This window comes from Arachis ipaensis, chromosome B4 (genome assembly GCF_059453495.1).
Source record: "Arachis ipaensis isolate K30076 ecotype BB chromosome B4, ASM5945349v1, whole genome shotgun sequence".
In the NCBI taxonomy this organism is placed as follows: domain Eukaryota; kingdom Viridiplantae; phylum Streptophyta; class Magnoliopsida; order Fabales; family Fabaceae; genus Arachis; species Arachis ipaensis.
This window is the reverse complement of record NC_142439.1, coordinates 122,680,273-122,690,566: the sequence shown is the minus strand read 5'-3', so window position 1 is coordinate 122,690,566 and position 10,294 is coordinate 122,680,273. Positions and strand designations below refer to the sequence as shown.

At 37.2% G+C, this 10,294-nt stretch overlaps 1 non-coding gene across 1 annotated transcript; it reads left to right on the top strand.

Annotated features, from left to right (window-relative positions):
* Positions 1-352: 352 nt before the first annotated feature.
* LOC148569044 (small nucleolar RNA R71) lies at positions 353-460 on the top strand. Its single transcript, XR_015883016.1, has one exon. It is a non-coding gene; the product is annotated as a small nucleolar RNA R71 (small nucleolar RNA).
* Positions 461-10,294: the final 9,834 nt, after the last annotated feature.

Sequence of the window (10,294 nt, the reverse complement as noted above, 5' to 3'; positions counted from 1 at the left end):
GATCATAAGCTTCTTCTTCAGAAGATGCCTCTTGAATACTGTTGGATGCAGCTTGCAATCCATTCAGACTCTGAGAAATTATATTGACTTACTGAGTCAATATTTTATTCTGAGCCAATATGGCATTCAGAGCATCAATTTCAAGAACTCCCTTCCTCTGAGGCGTCCCATTACTCACAGGATTCCTTTTAGAAGTGTACATGAACTGGTTATTTGCAACCATGTCAATGAGTTCCTGAGCTTCTGCAGGCGTTTTCTTTAGGTGAATGGATCCACCTGCAGAATGGTCCAATGACATCTTAGATAATTCAGACAGACCATCATAGAATATATCCAGGATGGTCCATTCTGAAAGCATGTCAGAAGGACACTTTTTGGTCAGTTCCTTGTATCTCTCCCAAGCTTCATAGAGGGATTTACCTTCTTTCTGTTTGAAGGTTTGAACATCCACTCTAAGCTTGCTAAGCTTTTGAGGAGGAAAGAACTTGGCTAAGAAAGCCGTGACCAGCTTATCCCAAGAGTTCAGGCTGTCTTTAGGTTGAGAGTCCAACCATATTCTAGCTCTGTCTCTTACAGCAAACAGGAAAAGCATAAGCCTGTAGACTTCGGGATCAACCCCATTGGTCTTAACAGTATCATAGATCTGCAAGAATTCAGTTAAGAAATGAAAAGGATCTTCGGATGGAAGTCCATGAAACTTGCAATTCTGTTGCATCAGAGAAACTAATTGAGGCTTTAGCTCAAAATTATTTGCTCCAATGTCAGGGATTGAGATGCTTCTTCCATGTAAATTGGAATTTGGTGCAGTAAAGTCACCAAGCATCTTCCTTGCATTGTTATTATTTTCGGCCATGTCTCCTTCTTTTTCGAAAATTTCTGTCAGATTTTCTCCAGAGATTTGTGCTTTAGCTTCCCTTAGCCTCCTCTTCAGAGTCCTTTCAGGTTCAGGATCAGCTTCAACAAGAATGTTATTGTCCTTGCTCCTGCTCATATGAAAAAGAAGGGAACAGAAAATAATAGGGATCCTCTTTGCCACAGTAGAGAGGTTCCTTTATGTGAGTAGAAGAGAAGAAAAAGAATTCGAACACAGAAAGAGAGAGAGGGTTCGAATTTTTAAGAAGAAGAGAAGTGTTAGTAGATAGATAAAATAATTAAAAAGAGATGAGGGGGAGAGAATTTTGAAAATTAGAAGAAGAAAAAAAGAAAAAAACTTTTGTTTTTATTTTATTTATTAATTAGTATTCGAAAAAGTTAGAAGAAATAATTAATTAATTAAAAAGATTTTTGAAAAAGAGGGAGGTGATTTTCGAAAATTAGGAGAGAGAAAAGTAGTTAGGTGGTTTTAAAAAAGATATGATTGAAATAGTAAACTTTTAAAATCAAACAAAAAGTCAGGTAGTTAATTGAAAAAAAATTTGAAAATCAATTTTGAAAAGATAAGAAGTTAGAAAAGATTTTGAAAAAGATATGATTGAAAATCATTTTGAAAAAGGTTTAAAAACGAAATTTAAAAAGATTTGATTTTTGAAATTAAAGTTGATTACTTGACTAACAAGAAACAAAAAGATATGATTTTAAAATTTAAAGATCGAACCTTTCTTAATAGGCAAGTAACAACTTGAAATTTTTGAATCTAAAAATTAAATGTTAGTGAGATTTTCGAAAATAAGAAGTAAGAATAGGAAAAAGATTTTGAAAATCAATTTTTTTTAAAAAAAAAATTTCGAAAATATATAAAAATAAATGAAAAAGATTTTATTTTTGAAAAAGATTTGAAAAGATAGAATTTTGGAATTGAAATTTATGAGTAAAACAAGAAAAGATATATTTTTATTTTTGAATTTTTAATGATGAGAGAGAAAAATACTAAATTGAAACAAAACATAAAAATTATGAATCAAAACAACTAATGCATGCAATAACACTTTGAATGTCAAGATGAACACCAAGAACACTTTGAAGATCAAGATGAACATCAAGACTTATTTTTGAAAATTTTTAAGAAAAGAAAAACATGCAAGACACCAAACTTAGAAATTTTCAATGTTTAGACACTAACAAATTGAAAATGCATATGAAAAACAAGAAAAGACACAAAACAAGAAAATGCAAAGATCAAACAAGGAAATTTATCAAGAACAACTTGAAGATCATGAAGAACATTATGCATGAATTTTCAAAAATTAAGAAAAAAATTAACAACATGCAATTGACACCAAACTTAAAACTTGACATAAGACTCTAACAAGAAATACAAAATATTTTTGGTTTTTATGATTTTATTAATTTTTTTTTGTATTTTTTTCGAAAATTATTTTGGGAAGAACGAAAAAGAAGATTTTTTTTATTATTTTCAAAAATAAGAAATAAAAAATCTTAAAAATAAAATAAAATTACCTAATCTGAGCAACAAGATGAACCGTCAGTTGTCCAAACTCGAACAATCCCCGACAACGGCGCCAAAAACTTGGTGCACGAAATTGTCATCCTTAACAACGGCGCCAAAAACTTGGTGCTCGGAACGTAATTCACACACTTTGTCACAACTTCGCACAACTAACCAGCAAGTACACTGGGTCGTCCAAGTAATAAACCTTACGTGAGTAAGGGTCGATCCCACGGAGATTGTCGGCTTGAAGCAAGTTATGGTCACCTTGTAAATCTCAGTCAGGCGGATTCAAATGGTTATAGAGAATTGATAATTAAAACATAATTAAAATATAAAAGGGGATAGAGATACTTATGTAATTCATTAGTGAGAGTTTCAGATAACTGTATAGAGATGCTTTTGTTCCTTCCGAACCTCTGCTTTTCTGCTGTCTTCATCCAATCATTCCTACTCCTTTCCATGGCAAGCTTATGTAGGGCATCACCGTCGTCAATGGCTACATCCCGTCCTCTCAGTGAAAATGGTCCAAAATGCGCTGTCACCGCTCGGCTATTCATCTATCGGTTCTCGATCATACTGGAATAGGATTCCGTAATCCTTTTGCATCTGTCACTACGCCCAGCACTCGCGAGTTTGAAGCTCGTCACAACCATCCCTTCCTGGATCCTACTCGGAATACCACAGACAAGGTTTAGACTTTCCGGATCTCAAGAATGGCTGCCAATAATTCTAGCCTATACCACGAAGACTCTGATCTCATGGAATGGAAAGCTCGGTTGTCAGGCGAGGCAACCAGGCGTCATGAACCAGGAGGCTAAGAGATACGCACTTAAGCTATTACAAGTAGAACGGACGTGGTTATCAGGCACGCGTTCATAGGTGAGAATGATGATGAGTGTCACGGATAATCACCTTCCTCAGGTTGAAGAACAAGTGTATATCTTAGATAAGAAATAGGCTTGAGTTGAATAGAAAAATAATAGTACTTTGCATTAATTCATGAGGAACAGCAGAGCTCCACACCTTAATCTATGGTGTGTAGAAACTCTACCGTTGAAAATACATAAGTGATGAAGGTCCAGCCATGGCCGAGAGGCCAGCCTCCAAAATGTGATCAAAGGATAATCCAAAGATGTAAATACAATAGTAAAAAGTCCTATTTATACTAAACTAGTTACTAGGGTTTATAGAAATAAGTAAATGATGTAGAAATCAACTTCTAAGGCCCACTTGGTGTGTGCTTGGGCTGAGCATTGACTTTCACGTGTAGAGGTCTTCCTTGGAGTTGAACGCCAGTTTGTAACTTGTTTCTGGCATTTAACTCTGCTTTGCAACCTGTTTCTGGCGTTTAACTCCAAAATAGGGCAGAGAACTGGCGTTGAACGCCAGTTTGCGTCATCTAAACTCGGGCAAAGTATGGACTATTATATATTACTGGAAATCCCTGGATGTCTACTTTTTAACGCATTTGAGAGCGCGCCATTTGGACTCTTGTAGCTCCAGAAAATCCACTTTGAGTGCAGGGAGGTCAGAATCCAACAGCATCTGGAGTCCTTCTTCAACCTCTGAATCTGATTTTTGCTCAAGTCCCTCAATTTCAGCCAGAAAATACCTGAAATCACAGAAAAACACACAAACTCATAGTAAAGTCCAGAAATGTGATTTTTATTTAAAAACTAATAAAAATATATTAAAAACTAACTAAATCATACTAAAAACTATGTAAAAATAATGCCAAAAAGCGTATAAATTATCCGCTCATCAGTGCCACATATCAAAGACTAATGGACAAGGTGTTCAAACAGCAAATAGGACGGAACATGAAAATTTATGTAGACGATATGGTAGCAAAAACTTCAGCACAAAGCTCGCACTGCGACAACCTATTAAAAATTTTTGAACAAATCCGAGCTTACAACATGAGGCTGAACCCGGAGAAATATGCCTTCGGAGTACAAAGAGGGAAGTTCCTCGGATTTATGCTGACCTCACGAGGGATTGAAGCAAATTCAAAAAAGTGTGACGCTATACTGAACATGACAAATTCGAAAACAATAAAAGAAGTTCAACAACTGGCAGGAAGAGTGGCAGCACTGTCATGCTTTCTACCTGATGATAGAGCATCTTATACCCTTTTTCATAGCATTTTCTTAGTGTTTTTGGTTATATTTTATTCATTTTTAGTATGTTTTAGTACAAAATTCATCTTTTAGATGCTACTTTGAGTTTTTTGTGTTATTTCTATGATTTTAGGTAAATTTTGGGCGAATTTGGCAGAATCTTGTTCAGAGACGAAGAAAGGATAGCAGATGCTGTCAATCATGACCTCCGTGCATTCCAACAAGCATATCTTGAGTTGAAGAGGTCCAATTAACGCGATCTCAAAGGCGTTGGAAAGCTAATTTCAGAGCTTTCCAGCAATATATAATAGTCTATACTTCTCTTCCATAATGACTGCCAAAACTGGCGTTAAACGCCAAGCATGGGCGTTTAACACCCAAGAAGGACCAACCTCCCAAGTTGAACGCCCAAAACTGGCGTTGAACGCCAACCAGGGAGCAGGGACCAGCGTTGAATGCCCAGAATCCAAGTTGAACGCCAGGCATCAGCCCAAACACTCACCAAGTGGGCTCCAAAGTAGATTTTAGCACTCCTTAGCTTATCTTATCTTATCCTTGTAAATTTTAAATTTAAATTAACATCTTTTAGGTTTAGTCTTAGATATTTTTACTATAAATAAGGGACTTCCTTCCTTCTAAGGATCACATCTCCCGGGAGGGGAGACAGACAAATCCTCTTTACTCTATTTTCTCTGTAAAAGTTATGAGTAACTAAACCTCCTGGTTAAGGTTAGGAGCTCTGCTTATTCCTTTGAATTAATATTATTACTCTTCTCTTTTAATTAATATTTGATTCAATTCTAAGGTGTTGTTTTCGTTCTTAATCCTATGAATCTGGGGTGGAATGGAAGTATGACCCCTGATTCTACATGAGCTCTTTGTGATACTCTAACCAAGGTCGCTTGAGCTACAGCTTGAAAATACTCCTCCTAAACTGAGGGTTACCTGCGGCTGATTGGGATATGTGACATGAAATCCTGTCAGTTTTGGATAATTAAGATTTTTGTGGCGCTAAACTAGAATAATGAGCTTCAGCCTCGTTCGAATCGAATGACCACTGACCCTGGCTTTTGATGAGAATCAGAGGAGATTAAATTTCCAAGGAATTGGGGTTTAATCATTTACAATTTGTCATGGAATGAATCATTCATTGTTAAAATAGTCAGTAAGAGGTATTACTCCGGAAAGATAAGCATCTCCGAACCCTTAATTACTTCCATATATTATCTCTTTAACAATCTTTAATTGCTTTTCTTTACTTTCTTATTTTATGCGCTTACAACAACAATAATTCTCTTTACTTTTTGCCTGACTAAGTCCAGCAAGATAACTATTGCTTGCTCAATCCAACAATCCTCGTGGGATCGATCCTCACTCAGCTGAGGTATTACTTGGACAACCCGGTGCACTTGCCGGTGAAGTTGTGCGAGTTCTAATTTCGCGCACCACTATCCGTGATAGCAAACCGATCATATCATTTTTTTAGACCATATCTAATAACAAACAGTTCACATGGAATGAAGACTGCGAAAAATCCTTTGTTGAGCTGAAAGACATCCTATCATCGCCTCCAATACTCGAGAAGCCAGATACTGGTAAACCATTACATTTATATTTATCAATTTTTAACCATGCTATAAGTTTGCTGTTTGTTGTTGAAATAGGAAAAGTCCAGAAACATGTATACTTCGTCAGCAAAGTCTTACAATCGGCGGAAACAAAGTATCCGAAGATAGAACAACTGGCATTGGCTTTGGTCACCACAGCAAGGAGATTAAGGCACTATTTCCAAAGCCACACAATAATAGTTAGAACGGATCAACCTTTGAGACAAATTTTGACCAGACCCGAGTTAGCTGGACGATTGATCAAATGGTCCATCAAACTCTTCGAGTTTGATATTCAATATTAGTCAAGGCCGACCTTGAAATCACAAATACTGGCTAATTTCGTTTCTGAGCTTACTACCGAAATACAACTGAGAAGCCAAATTGAAAGCTACATGTAGATGGAGCATCAAACTGCGAAGGAAGCGGAGTAGGAGTATTACTAAAGGATAGAGACAGAGTGATAGCGGAACAGTCACTATAATTCTCCTTTATAGCAAGCAACAACCAAGCAGAATACGAGGCTCTGCTGGCAGGATTAAAGCTCATCCAAAGTCTCCAAATATCTTGACTCACGGTCTTACTGCGACTCCTTACCGGTCGTATAATAAGTTAAAGGAAACTTCCAGGTAAGAGATCCTTTGCTGGAGCAATATTGGCTCATAGAAAAAGATCTCATTTCAAAATTCGATAAATTCAAAATTATTCATGTGCATAGGGAGCAAAAAACTAGAGCCGATGTACTGTCTAAACTGGCTACCACTAAGCCAGCAACGCACACACCAATATTATCACAATTAATACTTGAAAAACCAAGCTTTGAACTAACTTGCATATTGAGCATCACACAGGTAAGAGATTGGAGAACACCTTTTCTTGAGTATATCAATCCAGGAACTATCCCGAAAGGAGAATCAAATCCCCAGCTCTTCCGACGAAGAGCAAGTTTTTACATAAGCATCGCAAACAGTTTATTCAGGCGAGGTTTCTCAAAACCACTGCTCAGATGCCTCAGCAAGGAAGAGGTCGATGTAGTCATGGCAGAAACACATGAAGGTGTATGCAGAAACCATATCGGAGGCCGTGCTCTAGCTACCAAAATCCTCCGAGCAGGATACTGTTGGCCGACCATGAAAAGAGACTGCATCACCAAGGTAAAGACATGCGAAAATTGTCAGAGGCACGCCACTATCACAATAACACCAGCCGAGAAATTACATACTATCGAGGTAAGCTGGCCATTCTACATATGGGGACTAGATATCCTAGGACCCTTCCCGAAAGCGCCAACACAGGTAAAATTTCTTTTGGTCTTAATAGACTATTTATCAAAATGGATAGAAGCACAGCTACTGGCACGCATAACAGCTAAAAAGGTGAGATATTTCTTATGGAAAAACATTATCTGTAGGTACGGTATACCAAGTGAAATAATATCCGATAATGGCAGATAATTTACCGACTATAAACTTGCGTCATTTTTACAAAATTTCAATATTAAACACCATTTTAGTTCGGTTGAAAACCCACAAAACAATGGGCAAGTAGAAGCAGCTAACCGAGTCATATTGCTGGAAATAAAGAAGAAACTCAATGATGCAAAAGGAGAATGGGCTGACCTTATCCCAGAAATTCTATGGGGCTATAACACAATCATTCAATCATCTACGGGAGAAACCCCTTTCAAATTAGTCTATGGAGCTGAAGCATTGATACCTGGTGTGCGAAATTAGAACTCGTATAACTTAACCGGCAAGTGCACCGAGTCATCCAAGTAATACCTCAGGTGAGTGAGGGTTGATCCCACGAGGATTGTCGGACTGAGCAAGCAATGATTGTCCTATTGAACTTAGTCAGGCAAATAGTAAAAGAGAGTTGTTGGTATAAAACGCATAAAACAATGAACAATAGAAATAAAGAAAGCAATAAATAGTTCAGTGTGAAAACAATGTGAGAAAACAGTTAAGGTCTTGCAGATGTTTACTTTTTCGGATTAAAACGTCTTACCAACTATTTTAACAATGAATGATTCATTCTATGACAAACCATAAGTGATTAAACCCTAATCTCTTAGTGATTTAATATGCTCTAAGCCTCATCAAATGCCACTCTCGTGGTCACTCAATTCAGATTAGATGGTGAAGTTCAGAAAACTAGTTTATGGCCACAAAAACCTAATTACCCAAAGCTAACAGGATTATATGTCACATATCCCAATTAGTTCATGTAACTAATAATTTAGGAGGAGTGTTTTCAAGATGTAGTTCAAGCGAGATAACTCTCTCGAGAATCACAAGAACTCATGTAGAAAAGGGTCATACTCTCGTTCCACTCAGTTCATCAGATTAAGAATGAAAACAACACCTTAGAATTGAATCAAACATAAATTAAAATAGAAGAATACTAATCTTAATCCATAGAAATAAACAGAGCTCCTAACCTTAACCAAGATATTTAGTTGCTCATAACTTACAGAGAAAACAGGATTCTGAAAAGTGCGGAAGGAAGAAGATCCTTCATGCCCTCTAAAGGGTGGATCTTATTCCTTAAATACTAACCTAATAATAAATTCTAGACCTAAAAGATTTTATTTGTAAATAAAAATTACAAAGAGAAAATAAAATAGGCTAAGAAGTGCTAAATCCACTTGAGAGGCCCAAACAGGAGTGATTCAGCTGCTGCTGGCGTTTAATGCCAATAATGGGTGTTTGAATGTCCCAAAGGGGGTCAAAATTCGTGTATGCTAAGGTTCTCTACTGGCGCTCAGCGCCAGGTGGGCGTTTAGTGCCGGCAGGGGGAAGTTTTTGGCGCTGGTCTGTCCTTCTTGGGCACTAAACGCCAGGCTCGACGTTTAGCACCAGATTTGGCAGTGATTGCAGAAAAAAAGTATAGACTATTATATATCGTTGAAAATCTCTGAAATTTGGATTTCTAACGCCGTTGAGACCGCATCAATTGGATCTTTGTAACTCAGGTTACACTCATTGGAATGACAGGAGGTTAGGGTTGACAACATCTGCTATCCTTTCTTCGTTGTTGCATAAAACTCTGCCAAATTTGCCCAAAATTCACCTGAAATTATAAAAACACCAAAACAATTCAAAGTAGCATCCAAAGAGGATTTTTGCACTAAAATATAATAAAACTTAAAAAAATCTAACTAAAAACAACTAGAAAATACTAGAAAAAAGGGCATAAGATGCTCACGCATCAATACCTGTCGAAGTCGGCACCCCAACCCTAAGAGCTGAATTATATGATCACAATCATAATATCAACACAAGAAAGGCCGACCTGAACCTCATAGAAGAAGAAAGAGAAATAGCAGCTATAAAGCAGCGTGCAATGAAACAGCTCATAGAAAAAAGGCACAACAAAATGATAATTCCCCGAGCTTTCCAGGAAGGAGACCTCGTCCTTCGACGAACAAAAGAAGCACAAAGACCTCTAGTGCACGGTAAACTCGCAGCAAACTGGGAAGGCCCATTCCGAGTTATCAAAGTCCTCGAAATGGGGGCTTATAAGTTAGAGTCACTTAGGGAAGATCCCATGTCAAGGTCCTGGAATATTTCTTCTTTGAAGTTGTACGAGTCATAAAACAATCTCAGTAAGAGCGGATGAAGGTACTCTTTTTCCCGTTTTGAAGGTTTTCCCTAAAAATGGGTTTTTACTCAAAGGGGGTTTTAATGAGGTCGGACGCTACAATTCCAATGTAAATACATGCAATATATTTCATTCTACTACTACTTCTATGTCTATTATCTATATTGCTGCAAAAGTATAATCAGAAAACCGAATCACAAATATAATTGCAAATACTTTAAGTCAAAAGAAACCGAGATTCATACTTGGCAATTGTCCAAATCAACTGCTAAATACAGCAACAGTTTTCCAACACATTTAACAAAAAGCAAACTGAAAAGATATTCAAACTATTCTGCTTTATCACTGATGCTTGCGCTCTCGCTCTCTTTCTCCACCATGGCATCATCATCAACTAACTCATTATTCACAACCACTTTAGTCGCATCAAGCTTCATAACATCTGCCTCAAGAAAAAGGACTTTGGCTTGAGATACAGCTCGGTCGAACCTTGTACAAAGGCTTCATAAACCTCGGTCTTCAACTCCTTCAGCCTAGCCGTCAATTGATCATTCTCAGCCTAGCTGAAGACGTCT